Below are 12,212 nucleotides of genomic sequence, written 5' to 3'. Positions count from 1 at the left end.
GGACTTTTAGACCAAATACAGTCAAATTAGGTATGAGGAAGATACGTTCAGACACTGAATCACAGTTTGAGTGAAGGGTAGGGGTTTTTTACATTCACATGAAGCCCAAGTATACTTGCTGGCAGGTATTTATAGAACATGACTGTATGAACTCTGATCTACAGTCAAGAAGTGGGATAAGTTACATTATTTCAGTGCTGCCAGTTTGACATAATTTCCTTTCAACACCATGAGCAAACTGCCTTGTTTTTTACACATGTAAAATGGGGGCGATACTTATCCCTTTTACAGGGGGTAATGTTATAAACATTATTTAAATTATTTGTGAAAATGCTTTGGAGAAGCACTGACCGCTTACTGTAAAATAACTTTATCTATAGTGGCTGGTATTAGGAGGAGCTGAAATCTACACTGGGAAAGTGAGGGAGAAAAGCAGCATCATTTCCTGCTGGTATGACGTGTTCTGCAAGTGCAACTAAGAATAAAAAGCAAAGGACCATGCAAGAAATAGTATTTTCAGCCTGCTTCCCCCCTGCCCCTTTCACCACGTGCTCGTGCAACACCACGGCCCTCAGTAAAGGCATTCCTCATTCACCCACTGTGAGAAGATAACCCAATTCTTTCACCTAAAATCAATTTTCCTAAGATTCCAGAGCAGCTATGGTGCTATGATGCACCAGTGACTCCCCCTTATCTCACATGCCTGTGCTGTGCGCAGTTGTCCCCTCTGGTTTCAGAATAAATCAGAGGAGCCACCACAACACAGCTGAGAAAGCAATGGAAAATCCAGCCAGCCAGGAAGCTTTTTCTTCTTCATTTCTGTGAAGTTCTCCACTTTTGGCAAGGTTTGTAAACTCAGTAGTGGGAACTGAAAAGGAAAAACCATCACGCACAACTTTTCTGTGGCTTGCAAAAGTGAAATAAATCAAGAGATAATCCAGCAAGGCATCTGTGATACAAGATCTGGTTTATGAATGTTTAAAGTATTTAATCTCTACTCCTCTGGCTTCCAGTTCTGGTTGCTGGGACTTTATTATTTTAACTATTTCATAAGGTATAATCACTTATATGTCAAGAATTTTCTGGCTATGTTCTATATTCCCCTTTGCATGATGGATAAACCTCCGTAACGCTGTCCATCTGTCCTTCTTTTCTGCCTTCTGATTTATCATCTGAAATTTTTCCACATGGCAGCAGTGAAGTCCCTGTTGTCACCAGTGGGGCCAGCTGTGCCACCTCGTCATTTCCACCCCTTTGCTGCCTGGTCGGAGCTGGGCCAGGTGTCTCCATATGAGCCAGGGTCACTCTGCTCTTCCCCCCATCCAAGGGGAAGACACAAGCTGAGCTTACCATTGTCACCACAGTCCTGTCCATCCATCCATCCATGACATAGTACATCCCCTTTTCCATCTCTTCACCTGCAGTGATGGCAAGTAACATAGCTTAGATTGGAATGGGAGACCTGGGGAACCACCACAACCCCAGCGTGAAGCTGAGACTTTACCATTAGCCCCTCATCCTGGCAGCCTGCACAGACGAGACAAGCAGAGGGTGAAAGAGGGGTCGGCAAACAGCCCAGTACGTGTTTGCAAATTGGTGGAAGATCTGAAAATAGACCCTGCTGCCTTACATTATTCAGTCTCACATGGACAACTCTGTGTCCCCAAATTCTAGTTATCCCAGGGGCCATGCAGGGACCCCTGCCAACCAGTAGATCTCTGCTGTGCCCCTTGTTAGATCTTAGCCACGGCTGCTTAATTCTCATTAAATAGCCAAGTTTCTTTTAATCTTCTTCCAAAACGAGGAGCTTAAGCCTTACAACAATATCTCCTGGGAGCTTTTAGCTCCCCTTTGGGGAGTTATTTCTTTCTATTGAAGGGAAAATTTCCCAATAACTCTCTTCTGCTGCCAGGCACTGAGACCAGAGGCAGCGCCGTGCTGCTCCCTCGTCATTTCCTAAGGGACTCACATCCCGGGCTGTGCCCTCTACCTTCAGTTTCCCATTCTCGTTCCAGCCCATCTACTTGAATTCATTCAAAGGTTTAAGAAAGGAAAAAAAAGCCTCTTGGGACGGTCTGTCCCGCGTTGCACCCACCACCGTAAAACCTCGGCTGCTGTACTACTGGTTCTTATCAGCCATCACACCTTAAAGTACAGAAGGTGTGTCTAATATTAGCCAGGAAACATCACGGCGAAGACCTGGACTTTTTCAGCTAATCGGTATTAATAACTTCCTATGTTTGAAGACAGCCCGTAGGAAATGCAGCCTGACTCATCTACCCTGTAATTAGATGAACTCCCCGAAAAAGTGCAGGTGGCTGCACCGCAAAGGCACATTAGCCAAGGTGCACAATATGCTTCTGACTAAAGGGCAGATAATAGCAGTAATAATTTCCTTCCACTGATATAATACAAAAAAGCAGTATTTCTGACAGATTTGGCATCTGGCTGAGACTGGAAACTCAAACATTTTCTTTCTCTCTCCCACCTCACTCAAGGGAAATCTGTAATATACACAAAGCCTTGATTTATTTTTTACACTCTCACAAATTACTGGAAAACAATTGTGCAGTGAAACTTCATGAAAAACAGAAGATATTCAGACCTATTTTCTGTATAGGTTATACCTAGACTGTGATTCTTATCAAAGATACTTGTTTCCTGTGTTCTTTTTTTTGTGCCAAGTTCAGCCATATATCACTTTTATGTATCTGAAGGCCATGGTGTAATGCAATATGAAGCTATGAATGGGATAGAGTTACATATTCTCCATTGATTTTCCATTGTGTCCATTATCTTTAATGCTGGAATGCGAGTTAGTGCGAGGCCCGGAAGCCTCCGCACCTCCGCGCTGGCTGCTGCCTCATGAAAACCGTCCCCTGGGGCAGATAAAATCAGCTGCAGGTTGCAGAGAGGAGACAGGAGTTCCCCAAAGTGCCCGAAGTGCACCGCTTGCCCGTCTGTCGGAAAAAGTGAGGGAGAAGGTGGACTCAAGGAGGGGGGCACGAAGGGCTGGGAGGAAACCAGAGAAGGGCTGGAAGTGGAGGGAGGGGAAAGACGAGAGAGGAAGGGCGCAGGACGGGTCTGCCTCCGGCCTTCTTAGGAGTGCAGAAATGCCTTTTGCATGCACAACAAAGGAGGAAAAGGAAGAGATTTGTGGTCCATGATGCTGCTGTGATGCTGCTACTCCCTGCTGCAAAGTTGCCCAGGCACAACCAGCATTGCTGCCCAGAAGAGCAGCGGGGCGGCAGCTGGGGGATGGAGGATGGGGACAGACTTTTAGCAGGGCCTGTTGCGATAGGACAAGGGGTGACGGTTTTAAACTAAAGGAGGGGAGATTCAGGCTGGACATGAAGAAGAAATTTTTTACACTGAGGGTGGTGAGAGCCTGGCCCAGGTTGGCCAGAGAGGTGGTGGATGAACCATCCCTGGAGACATCCCAGGCCAGGCTGGACGGGGCTCTGAGCAACCTGAGCTGGTGAAGATGTCCCTGCTCGTGGCAGGGGTGGCACTGGGTGAGCTGTGAAGGTCCCTTCCCACCCAAACTATTCTGTGGTTCTACGAAAAGCCATCACTCTTGAGTCCTGGGTCTTGTGGAAAGCCAGCTGAGGGCTCCCTGCTTGGCCTCATGGGTCAGGATGAGCAGGAATCTGCCACCACAACAGCTCAAGCCAAAGGCTGAGCATCAGCGCTCGGGAACGAGGAAGATGAGCAGGATGGGAGGATGCAGCTGCATGAGGAAAGCAGGATGCTCAGGAGGCTTGCAGCCCAGATGGGCCCAATTGCACTGGGACTAAATGTTAACACTAGCTGTCTAACAAGCTTCTCAAATCGCATTTTTTAAGGCCGTGTGTTAACAGAAAACAACTGTTCAAATTTAGCAAGTTCCAGCACCACTTTCACCCGTGTTACGTCTGGGCTGCAGGAGTAAGAAACACCATTGCCACTTAATTTTTCATTGCTCTTGCAAGAGTTAGAGCAGTTAGTCATGCAAGTAGTCGCCTTGGTCGATCCCATGCAAGCAACCTCAGCAGGATTTCTCTGTGTGTGACGAAATGCTCCTCCTGGGAGGCCGGAGCTTCTCATCAGGAAGGCAAAGGACTCCTCGATTTAGCAGCAGGGCTGTCTGTAATCTTAACTCTGCAGTCACCACTGCTGCCTCTGTAATGAGTTTTTAAGATCAAAATCATTTTGCAGGACAACTGACCTGTTCGTCTTCATCTGACCTTTACTGCTCTAGCTGCTGTTGTTGACATCTGTGACTAATTTGTGATCTATGAAATTGAACTGTGACCAATACAAAAAATCTTTATTAAAACCCTGCCAGGTTGACCAGCAGGCGTTTCTCAGGAGAGCTGCTCCAGAAGAGCCAATTCTCAGTAACTCCACGGGACAACATTTCTGGAATGAGCATCTCATCCCAGCTTAACTTGATGCACATCAGCTCAATGAACAAGCCACCTTGCTTCACCTACAACCTGGGGACCGAGCTTAGGGAGCTTCATGCAAATTTTCCTTTTCTTACTGGACCTAATATAAAAGAGACTTAAGCCAACACAGAGCAAAAACTTTCCAGCTAGCATGAGAAAAATCTGGTACCTTGTTTTGCTATTTTGGCAGGGGGACAGCATGAGCCAGACTCCTTCCCACCTGCCCCCCTTGTGTACGTGCATGTGCTGCACAGCAGGACCCCTTTTCTCATTTAAACAGCCAATTAAAGCCTACTTTGGCACTTAGCACATGACATCAACTTGCAGTACTTAAGCTGCCTAGCACAGTGTGAATTTAATTTGATAAAGGGGCAACTAATAAAGATCTTGGAAGGCTGGTTAAAGTTCATTAAGCCTTTCCTTTCAAGGTACACTTCCCTCCAGTGTAAAAGCTTGCGTCCATTTTTTTCTTTTAAAGCTGTGTTATATCCTGCCACCAGAAAAAGGTGCCTGTGTCACATCCCAACAGGGTATATTTAAAGTCTCACTGTCAAAGTCATGTCAGGCCTTGGTTCCTTGCCCAGAAATGTGCAGAAAGAAAAATAAAAGCCCCTTTTCCACCAAGTCAGGGATGAGGAGTGCAAGGCGGGTTGGTGCAGGCAGGGTCCTGAGAGGGGAACTGGACTCCTGTCACATTGAGCTGCATTCATCCTCCATCTCTGGAACCATCCGTAACTCCAGATGGCTTTCATAAACAGATGAGGAGGCTCCTCTGAGTTCACTGGTTTAATGAAGCCCATACGGCTGACTCATGTAATAAGTATTTAATCATGCTGATGAAAATCATTTTAAAAACTTCCACCACACACAGTGCTGTTCGCTGTGCAGCCACGGAGCTGATAACACAACATCACAGCCAAGGAACCTCTGTTCTCCGGAGCATCTCCAGGTGCCTGCCTTGACTTTCATCATAAACGTGAGCACGTGTTTGTGCTTTGCCACCCTCTAACAAGGACCTCTTCATCTTTAAAAATACTCATCAAACCACATACAGAAGGGCCACAAAAGGAATTTTTTTCAGCTCTGCACTACCTGTACAGCTGTTTCAGAGGTCACTCAAGGGTTAACACTTCAGTGATTATAACTTCTCATTAGTTTCAGTTTGTCCTCTCAAATGCCCATGCCTTAAAAATTTGCAGAGCTTAAGTGGTCTCCATTTGTAAAAGGAGCAATCATGCCACAATACCTTGCAAATACTGAGTTATCTTAGGTGGAAATCCTTCCTCTCATCAGCAGAAACCATCATCAATGCCATGAAGGATTTGGGTCTTGCTCATTTCCAGAGCATGGACCTAAATGAATGCATGTAAGTCCATCATGTGGCAACTGGTAGTCCACACAATTTCAGTGCATTTTAAGCTAGCTTCAAAAAGTCAATCTTCTTTCTCTCATAGAGAGTAAACTCAAAGCTGGTGGTCTCTTGAGAGCCAGATACACGTAAAGGGTTGGGGTGACCCTCCCTGGGGCAAAGCTGGATGCCTTAGACCTGTTCTTGTGTGCTGCTGCTGTCATCTAAATAGTTCCCTGTGTGGGCTGGAAGACTCAATGTCAAGATTTGAACTCACTCCTTGGGGCATAAGTTCCATAAATCACTATCTTGGAGGGTCAAAAAGGGCTGGATTAATGTTGTCCTGTTTGTCCTTACCTTTACAACTGCTCATCACCATTCAGCATGTCCAGTCACTTCTTCTGAGAGCTCTGGCCACTTGAAGAGCTTTGATTTGTAAGATCATCTTTTCCAAATTCTAGAAATGTTGAAAGCTGAAAGCATGTTTGCAGTATGTTATCAGTTACGAAATTGCTTACCACTTGATGGAGAAAAGGCTTATTTTCTGACATGGGATCAGACAAAATCTCCACTTCGTTTCATTACAAATAGTTTAGCCTTGTGGGCAATTTATTGTTCAAATCACTGAAATGTAGCACAGTGCCCATGGCTTTGGAACTTGGGGTTATTCTGATTTCCCACACTTGATTTTTCAACAGATATTTTTTTCACTACTAAACATGCACATATGTTGAAAAGATACCACTATAGGCTGAACAGAAAGATGACTGTGATACTATCTCATCCACTTACAAACAATATGCCCAGGAATTATCCCAAGCTTTCTGACTGACTCAAATGCCCTTTGTGCATAGAAGGTGCTGCTATAAATAGTTGTTCTTTGGTGTTTTACTCTTCAAGACTGGGAAGTCTTCAGGTTAATTTTGAATCATATTGCTGTAGCACCTAGATATATGCAGCTCCAAATAGCTGGAGCATCACTATCTTTAGAGGCATGATAACGAAATCCAGACTTGTACAAGTGCTTCATCCTCCCGTTAACGAGCTTATGAATTTTGGAGCTGCAGGATCAAACTCTGCAAGTGCAGGAATTCTGCACCCCTTCTTGTATCTCACTTCAGAACACCTAATTAAGATCTCATTGTGACTTTTCAGAAGAGCACCTTAAATAGAAAAACACTGGAATAGCAGAGAGGTCTCAATTTCTTTTGTTATTACTTCAAACTCTGGAGCTAAAGGACACCAAAAAGAGAGCTCAGTGTCTATAAATCTTGCAGTGTGAACTGATTCATGACTCAGACAAAGAGCCCAAGCCCCTAAGAGTCAGGAGAACAGCACTTTAAAATACAGTTCACTACTATCGCTGGAAACTTTAACCCACTGGCTTCACACTCAGAAGGTTTAAGCTGCAAATGGCAGGAGAAGATTTATGTGTTCCTCTGAACAAAATACGTCAGGGTAGGAAAACTTGACCCGACAGTTTTGAGACGTGCCTGCCGTAAATAACCAATTGATGGGCTGACTCGCAAAGCCATTCGGAGGCATGAGGTGCCTGCTGAGACTCAGACACCGCATAAAACGCTGGAGGTGCCAGTAAATGGACACGGCCATGGGCTGTGCAGTCATCTTCCAGTGGATTGCTCAGGAGGGTTCGTGAAAAATAGAGCGGCTTTAATCTCCATCGTTTGACCCCATAGTTCTGGAAGGGGACGGTGCGTGGGACCCAGGCTATAGTGGGCAAAGGGGGAAGAAAAGAGACATAAAATGACCACCTTGTGCTTGAGCAGTAAATCATCTGGTGGAGTAAAAGTATTTCAAATGGAGCTGGAGATCATGCCTTGACAGTTGCAGACGACGAGTCTTTTCTGCTGTAAATCACCACAGCTGCCAAAGTGGCACTGGTAGGTCTGACTAATGGGGTTTTACATCCCCTGAAAAGTGGCAGCAGCAGTTATAGGAGGAGGGAATTTGATGACTCTGATCACAGGTGGTCAGGTGAGAAGACCAGAGGTGGTGTTTCACTCTCTGAGAATGGGTCGTTTTTACCTTTTCCTGCTATCCCTTTTCCTTCCCCCAAAAAGCCCATGAAATATCCATCTTCACTCTCACTGCTGCAGCTACTGTTCCTCGACTTGGGTTGATCTTTTTGTGCTGTCCCACGCTGATGGCAAGGGACAAGGTAAGAGCAGTGGAAGTCCCCTGGAGCTCTGCCTACCAAGTCTTTCATTCTGGAGAAGAGCAGGCGGAGGAAGCAGAGCAGACATGATGCTGGTCTACTCCATACACTCATTTATACCAATATCTGAGACATATGCACTGTGCAATTGAGTAGGAATCTGGGTGTAAATGGCTACATAAACAGCAACGTAATGATGAACCAGAGCCAGCTCCTCAGGGAGGCTGTGGCTTATGGCATTGGCCTTGAACAAGCAAAGACGGAGCCTTGTTCCAGTACCAAACGTGAGATGAGAAGTGGCAGCTGGGAGATAAAAGGCAGGTAGGAAGAGTGTGGTTTTGTGAAATTACTTTGAATATGATCCTGCTCAGAGCATGAAGTTCTTTCCAAGCTCAACAAAATAGTGGGCCAGTTCACAAGGACCAGCTCCTTGGGTGGGCATCTCATCCTGTAGCCAGATAGCCTCTTGTATGGGCTTTTAGAGGAGTGAGAAAGTCCTCAGTCCCAGCTCTGCCACCACTCAAACCCATTTGCTCTTTCATAACCAAAGGATTCCTCCACTGTGTAGGACTTGGTTCCCTCAGATAGTTATTCATTTTATGGATTAGATTCAACTGCCTTTTTTCCCCCCAGGGAGCAAAACCCCACAAGGGAAGAATTGGTTCCAAATAATGGAATTTACACAGTATGCAAACATGCACTGGCTGAGTATTTACATGCTGCTGCCCAGGTGGTTTCCTAGTGTTTCCTAAAACATCAGAAACGGTGAGCACCAGCAGAGGATTCATCTGGTTACAGGAATCTGGCCCTATTCCTGCAAACTACAAGACTGTGCAAGTGTGACTGTGTCTAAAGTCTCACTAGCTAATCTCAGGTTTTATTATAGCACCCTGCTATCCCAGCAACGTCTTGCAAAGAGGCAGAAATATCTCAGTCTCCCCACCCAGCTCGACTCCCCCCATTTTAATGCCACCAAGATACAAACACGTTTGCCATGCTGTCAGAAGAAGCATCTGCTTGAACAAACCTTCCACCTGAGCGATCTGCTGGACAAGTATTGCTGGAGTGAAGACCTCATTGAATGCTCAAAGCACAGTCCCGTGAACTCGTGGCATCACTTTTAGCCAGCACATCCAGAACACTGAGGGGTGGCATCGCTGGCGGCTGGTATTCATGGCTCCTCTTCACAGCAGTTTGGCTGGTGGTCTCTAAAAAAAAGAAATCAGCTAAATCACAGAATCACAGAATGTCAGGGATTGGAAGGGACCTCAAAAGATTATCCAATCCAATCCCCCCATGGAGCAGGAACACCCAGATGAGGTTACACAGGAAGGTGTCCAGGCGGGTTGGAATGTCTGCAGAGAAGGAGACTCCACAGCCTCCCTGGGCAGCCTGGGCCAGGCTCTGCCACCCTCACTGAGAATAAGTTTCTTCTCAAATTTAAGTGGAACCTTTCTTATTGCAGTTTGTACCCATTACCCCTTGTCCTATCACTGGTTGTCACTGAGAAGAGCCTGGCTCTATCCTCCTGACACTCACCCTTTATATATATGCAAACACTAATGAGGTCACCCCTCAGTCTCCTCTTCTCCAGCTCCAGAGCCCCAGCTCCCTCAGCCTTTCCTCACACGGGAGATGCTCCACTCCCTTCAGCATCTTCGTGGCTCTGTGCTGGACTCTCTCCAGCAGTTCCCTGTCCTGCTGGAACTGAGGGGCCCAGAACTGGACACAATATTCCAGGTGTGGTCTCACCAGGGCAGAGTAGAGGGGAAGGAGAACCTCTCTCAACCTACTAACCACCCCCTTTCTAATACACCCCAAGTACCATTGGCCTTCTTGGCCACAAGGGCCCAGTGCTGGCTCATGGTCATCCTGCTGTCGCCCAGGACCCCCAGAACCCTTTCCTCTACACTGCTCTCTAATAGGTCATTCCCCAACTTATACTGGAACCTGGGGTTGTTCCTACCCAGATGCAAGACTCTACACTTTCCCTTGTTATATTTCATTAAATATTAAATATTATTTAATATTTCATTAAATATTTCGTGTCGCTGCATTATGGAAAGATGGGAAGTTCCCAGGTTGGAAGGATGTCTCTGCTATGAGGTAGAAAAGGGAATAGTAAGACGAGAGGGAGTTTGTGTCTGGAAACACAGAGGAAACTAATGCCAAATATTTTGAATTTATTATTTTTTTTTTTTTTTTTTTTTTTTTTTTTTAACTGAAATCAGCTTTAGGCAAAGAGTTGGAGGCAAGAAGTGTTTGGAATCTTGCTTCTGTTTTGCAGACAGTAGTTCTTTTGAATTCATGGGCTTTTCATATAAATTAGGGAGATAAGAATGATCATATTTAATAAGAACAAGAGATGAGCATCTCACGTCTGACAATGCTCAGTAATAAATGCTTTGGAAACAAGTATCAGAAATGGAAGAGAGAAGGGGAAGAGCAGTTGTCCCACACCCAGCCAGCCTCTAGCCTGAAGCAGTTTAGGGTCTTCTGAAGACAATATGTTATCCATATGACTTGTGCAGTGAACAGGTGTTGTTTGTGCTGTTTTCCATGAGTTTGTTTAATCCTACCCTCTGAAAGTTTTGCCCACCACAACATCATTAGTGAGATGTTCTGAAGTGCCGTGAAGCCTGTTAGAAAAGTGATTCCTTCTGCTTGCTTTGACTCCGCTGTTGGATAATTTCTTTAGGCACCATCTAGTCCTGATTTTATGGGATAAAGTGAATAATGGCTCCATGTTCACTTTGTAACTACCAAGGGCTCAATCCATGTCCCGTCCTTGGTAGCTTCTTTCCAGTAAGTGTCTTATTCTCCTTGAACAGCTCATTTTTTGGAAACCTAACATTGCATTTTGTACAAATATTTTGCTACAGGAGAGAAAGTACTTGATTTTGGAAGTGCCATTTTAATATATGCGGCGCAAACATTTATAAATACATACCTGCGCACAGATACAGTACTTGTCAAAACACATTCAAAGGATACCTATGTTCTTTGGGGCATTACATACTTGGAGTGAAAATAACCAGCTATATTTAACCCAGATCCAAGCTCAGACTAAATTATTTTAAAGGTCAAATAAAGAACAGAAAATCTCACTAGCTAAGAGATAAAAAGCTCCCATTTATCTGCAGTTCCAAGAGCTTTAACAGAACTAAAGCACAGAATGAGAAAATGTCATTAAGCACAATTTCATATAAAAATCATTGACAACTCCAAGTTTCTATACCTGCCAAGTCCTGAATTCAGATGACTGCATTTGGCCTACAGCAGTTGATGGAAACTCCATCACTCACTGCACTGATGTAGTTGTTTGGAAACCAACGGCTCTTGGCAGAGAAAACACATTTCGGCTTCTGTTGAATGACTGCACATATGATGAGTAGAGATGAGACAGACCAATAGCCGGTGCTCAAATTCAGATTATGTTTTGGCTGGTGCTTAAAGTTCAGGTCTGAGGCCAAGCAAAGGCTAAAATTTAGCCTGCAATGTAATCCTGAAATCACATGGACTCTTCCTCCTCAGGTATTGGACTCAGTGGCAGAGACCTGGGGGTATTTTCTCCCTCATGGTTGTGAGTCTGTCAGTTTGGCAGGCGCCGTTGTGTTTGCTACATTCCTGTCCTTTGGCCCAATGTGAAGTCAGTTCTGGATAACTCTCATTTGACCACAACTGGAAAAGAAAGAAAGAAAAAAACAATAACCAAAAAAAAAAAAGCCAAAACCCACAGATCAAATTTATAAGACGGGTTGGAACCACAAAGTCCAGTTTTCTACCCCAACAGCCTGCATGATCTCAGCTCAGAGATCCTGGTGCCATCCCCGCAACAGCCACAAACAGCCAAAGGAGCGCGATGAATGCAGCCAGCCAACTCTTTGAAGAAACAGCAGGATTTATTCTCTCTGGCTGCTTGGAAAAGCTATTTCCAGAACTTAACTCAACATCTTCCTTCAACCTCAGAACCCCTCCTTGAGTAAACATAATCACCTTCCAGGTTTGAGCCCTACACTGAAAGAGATCAGTCCATGTAGGAATGATATTTAGCACAGGTCACAGCTTAAAATGCCATCAAAAAATATCTGAAAGGGTGTTCATGTTTCAGCTTTGCCATCAGCCCTAAGGTGAGGACACCTCAGTGCATCTGCTCCAGGCGTGGATTTGTGATGTGCACCAGAACATTTGTGCAATGAGCAGAAACAACGGCCCAGCTCCATTTATTGCATAGTCTGTGATTTCTTAACGTGTCCAG

The sequence above is a fragment of the Nesoenas mayeri genome, assembly GCF_963082525.1.
Source record: "Nesoenas mayeri genome assembly, chromosome: 5".
NCBI lineage: Eukaryota > Metazoa > Chordata > Aves > Columbiformes > Columbidae > Nesoenas > Nesoenas mayeri.
The sequence above is the reverse complement of the archived record's forward strand: the minus strand, read 5'-3'. Positions refer to the sequence as shown.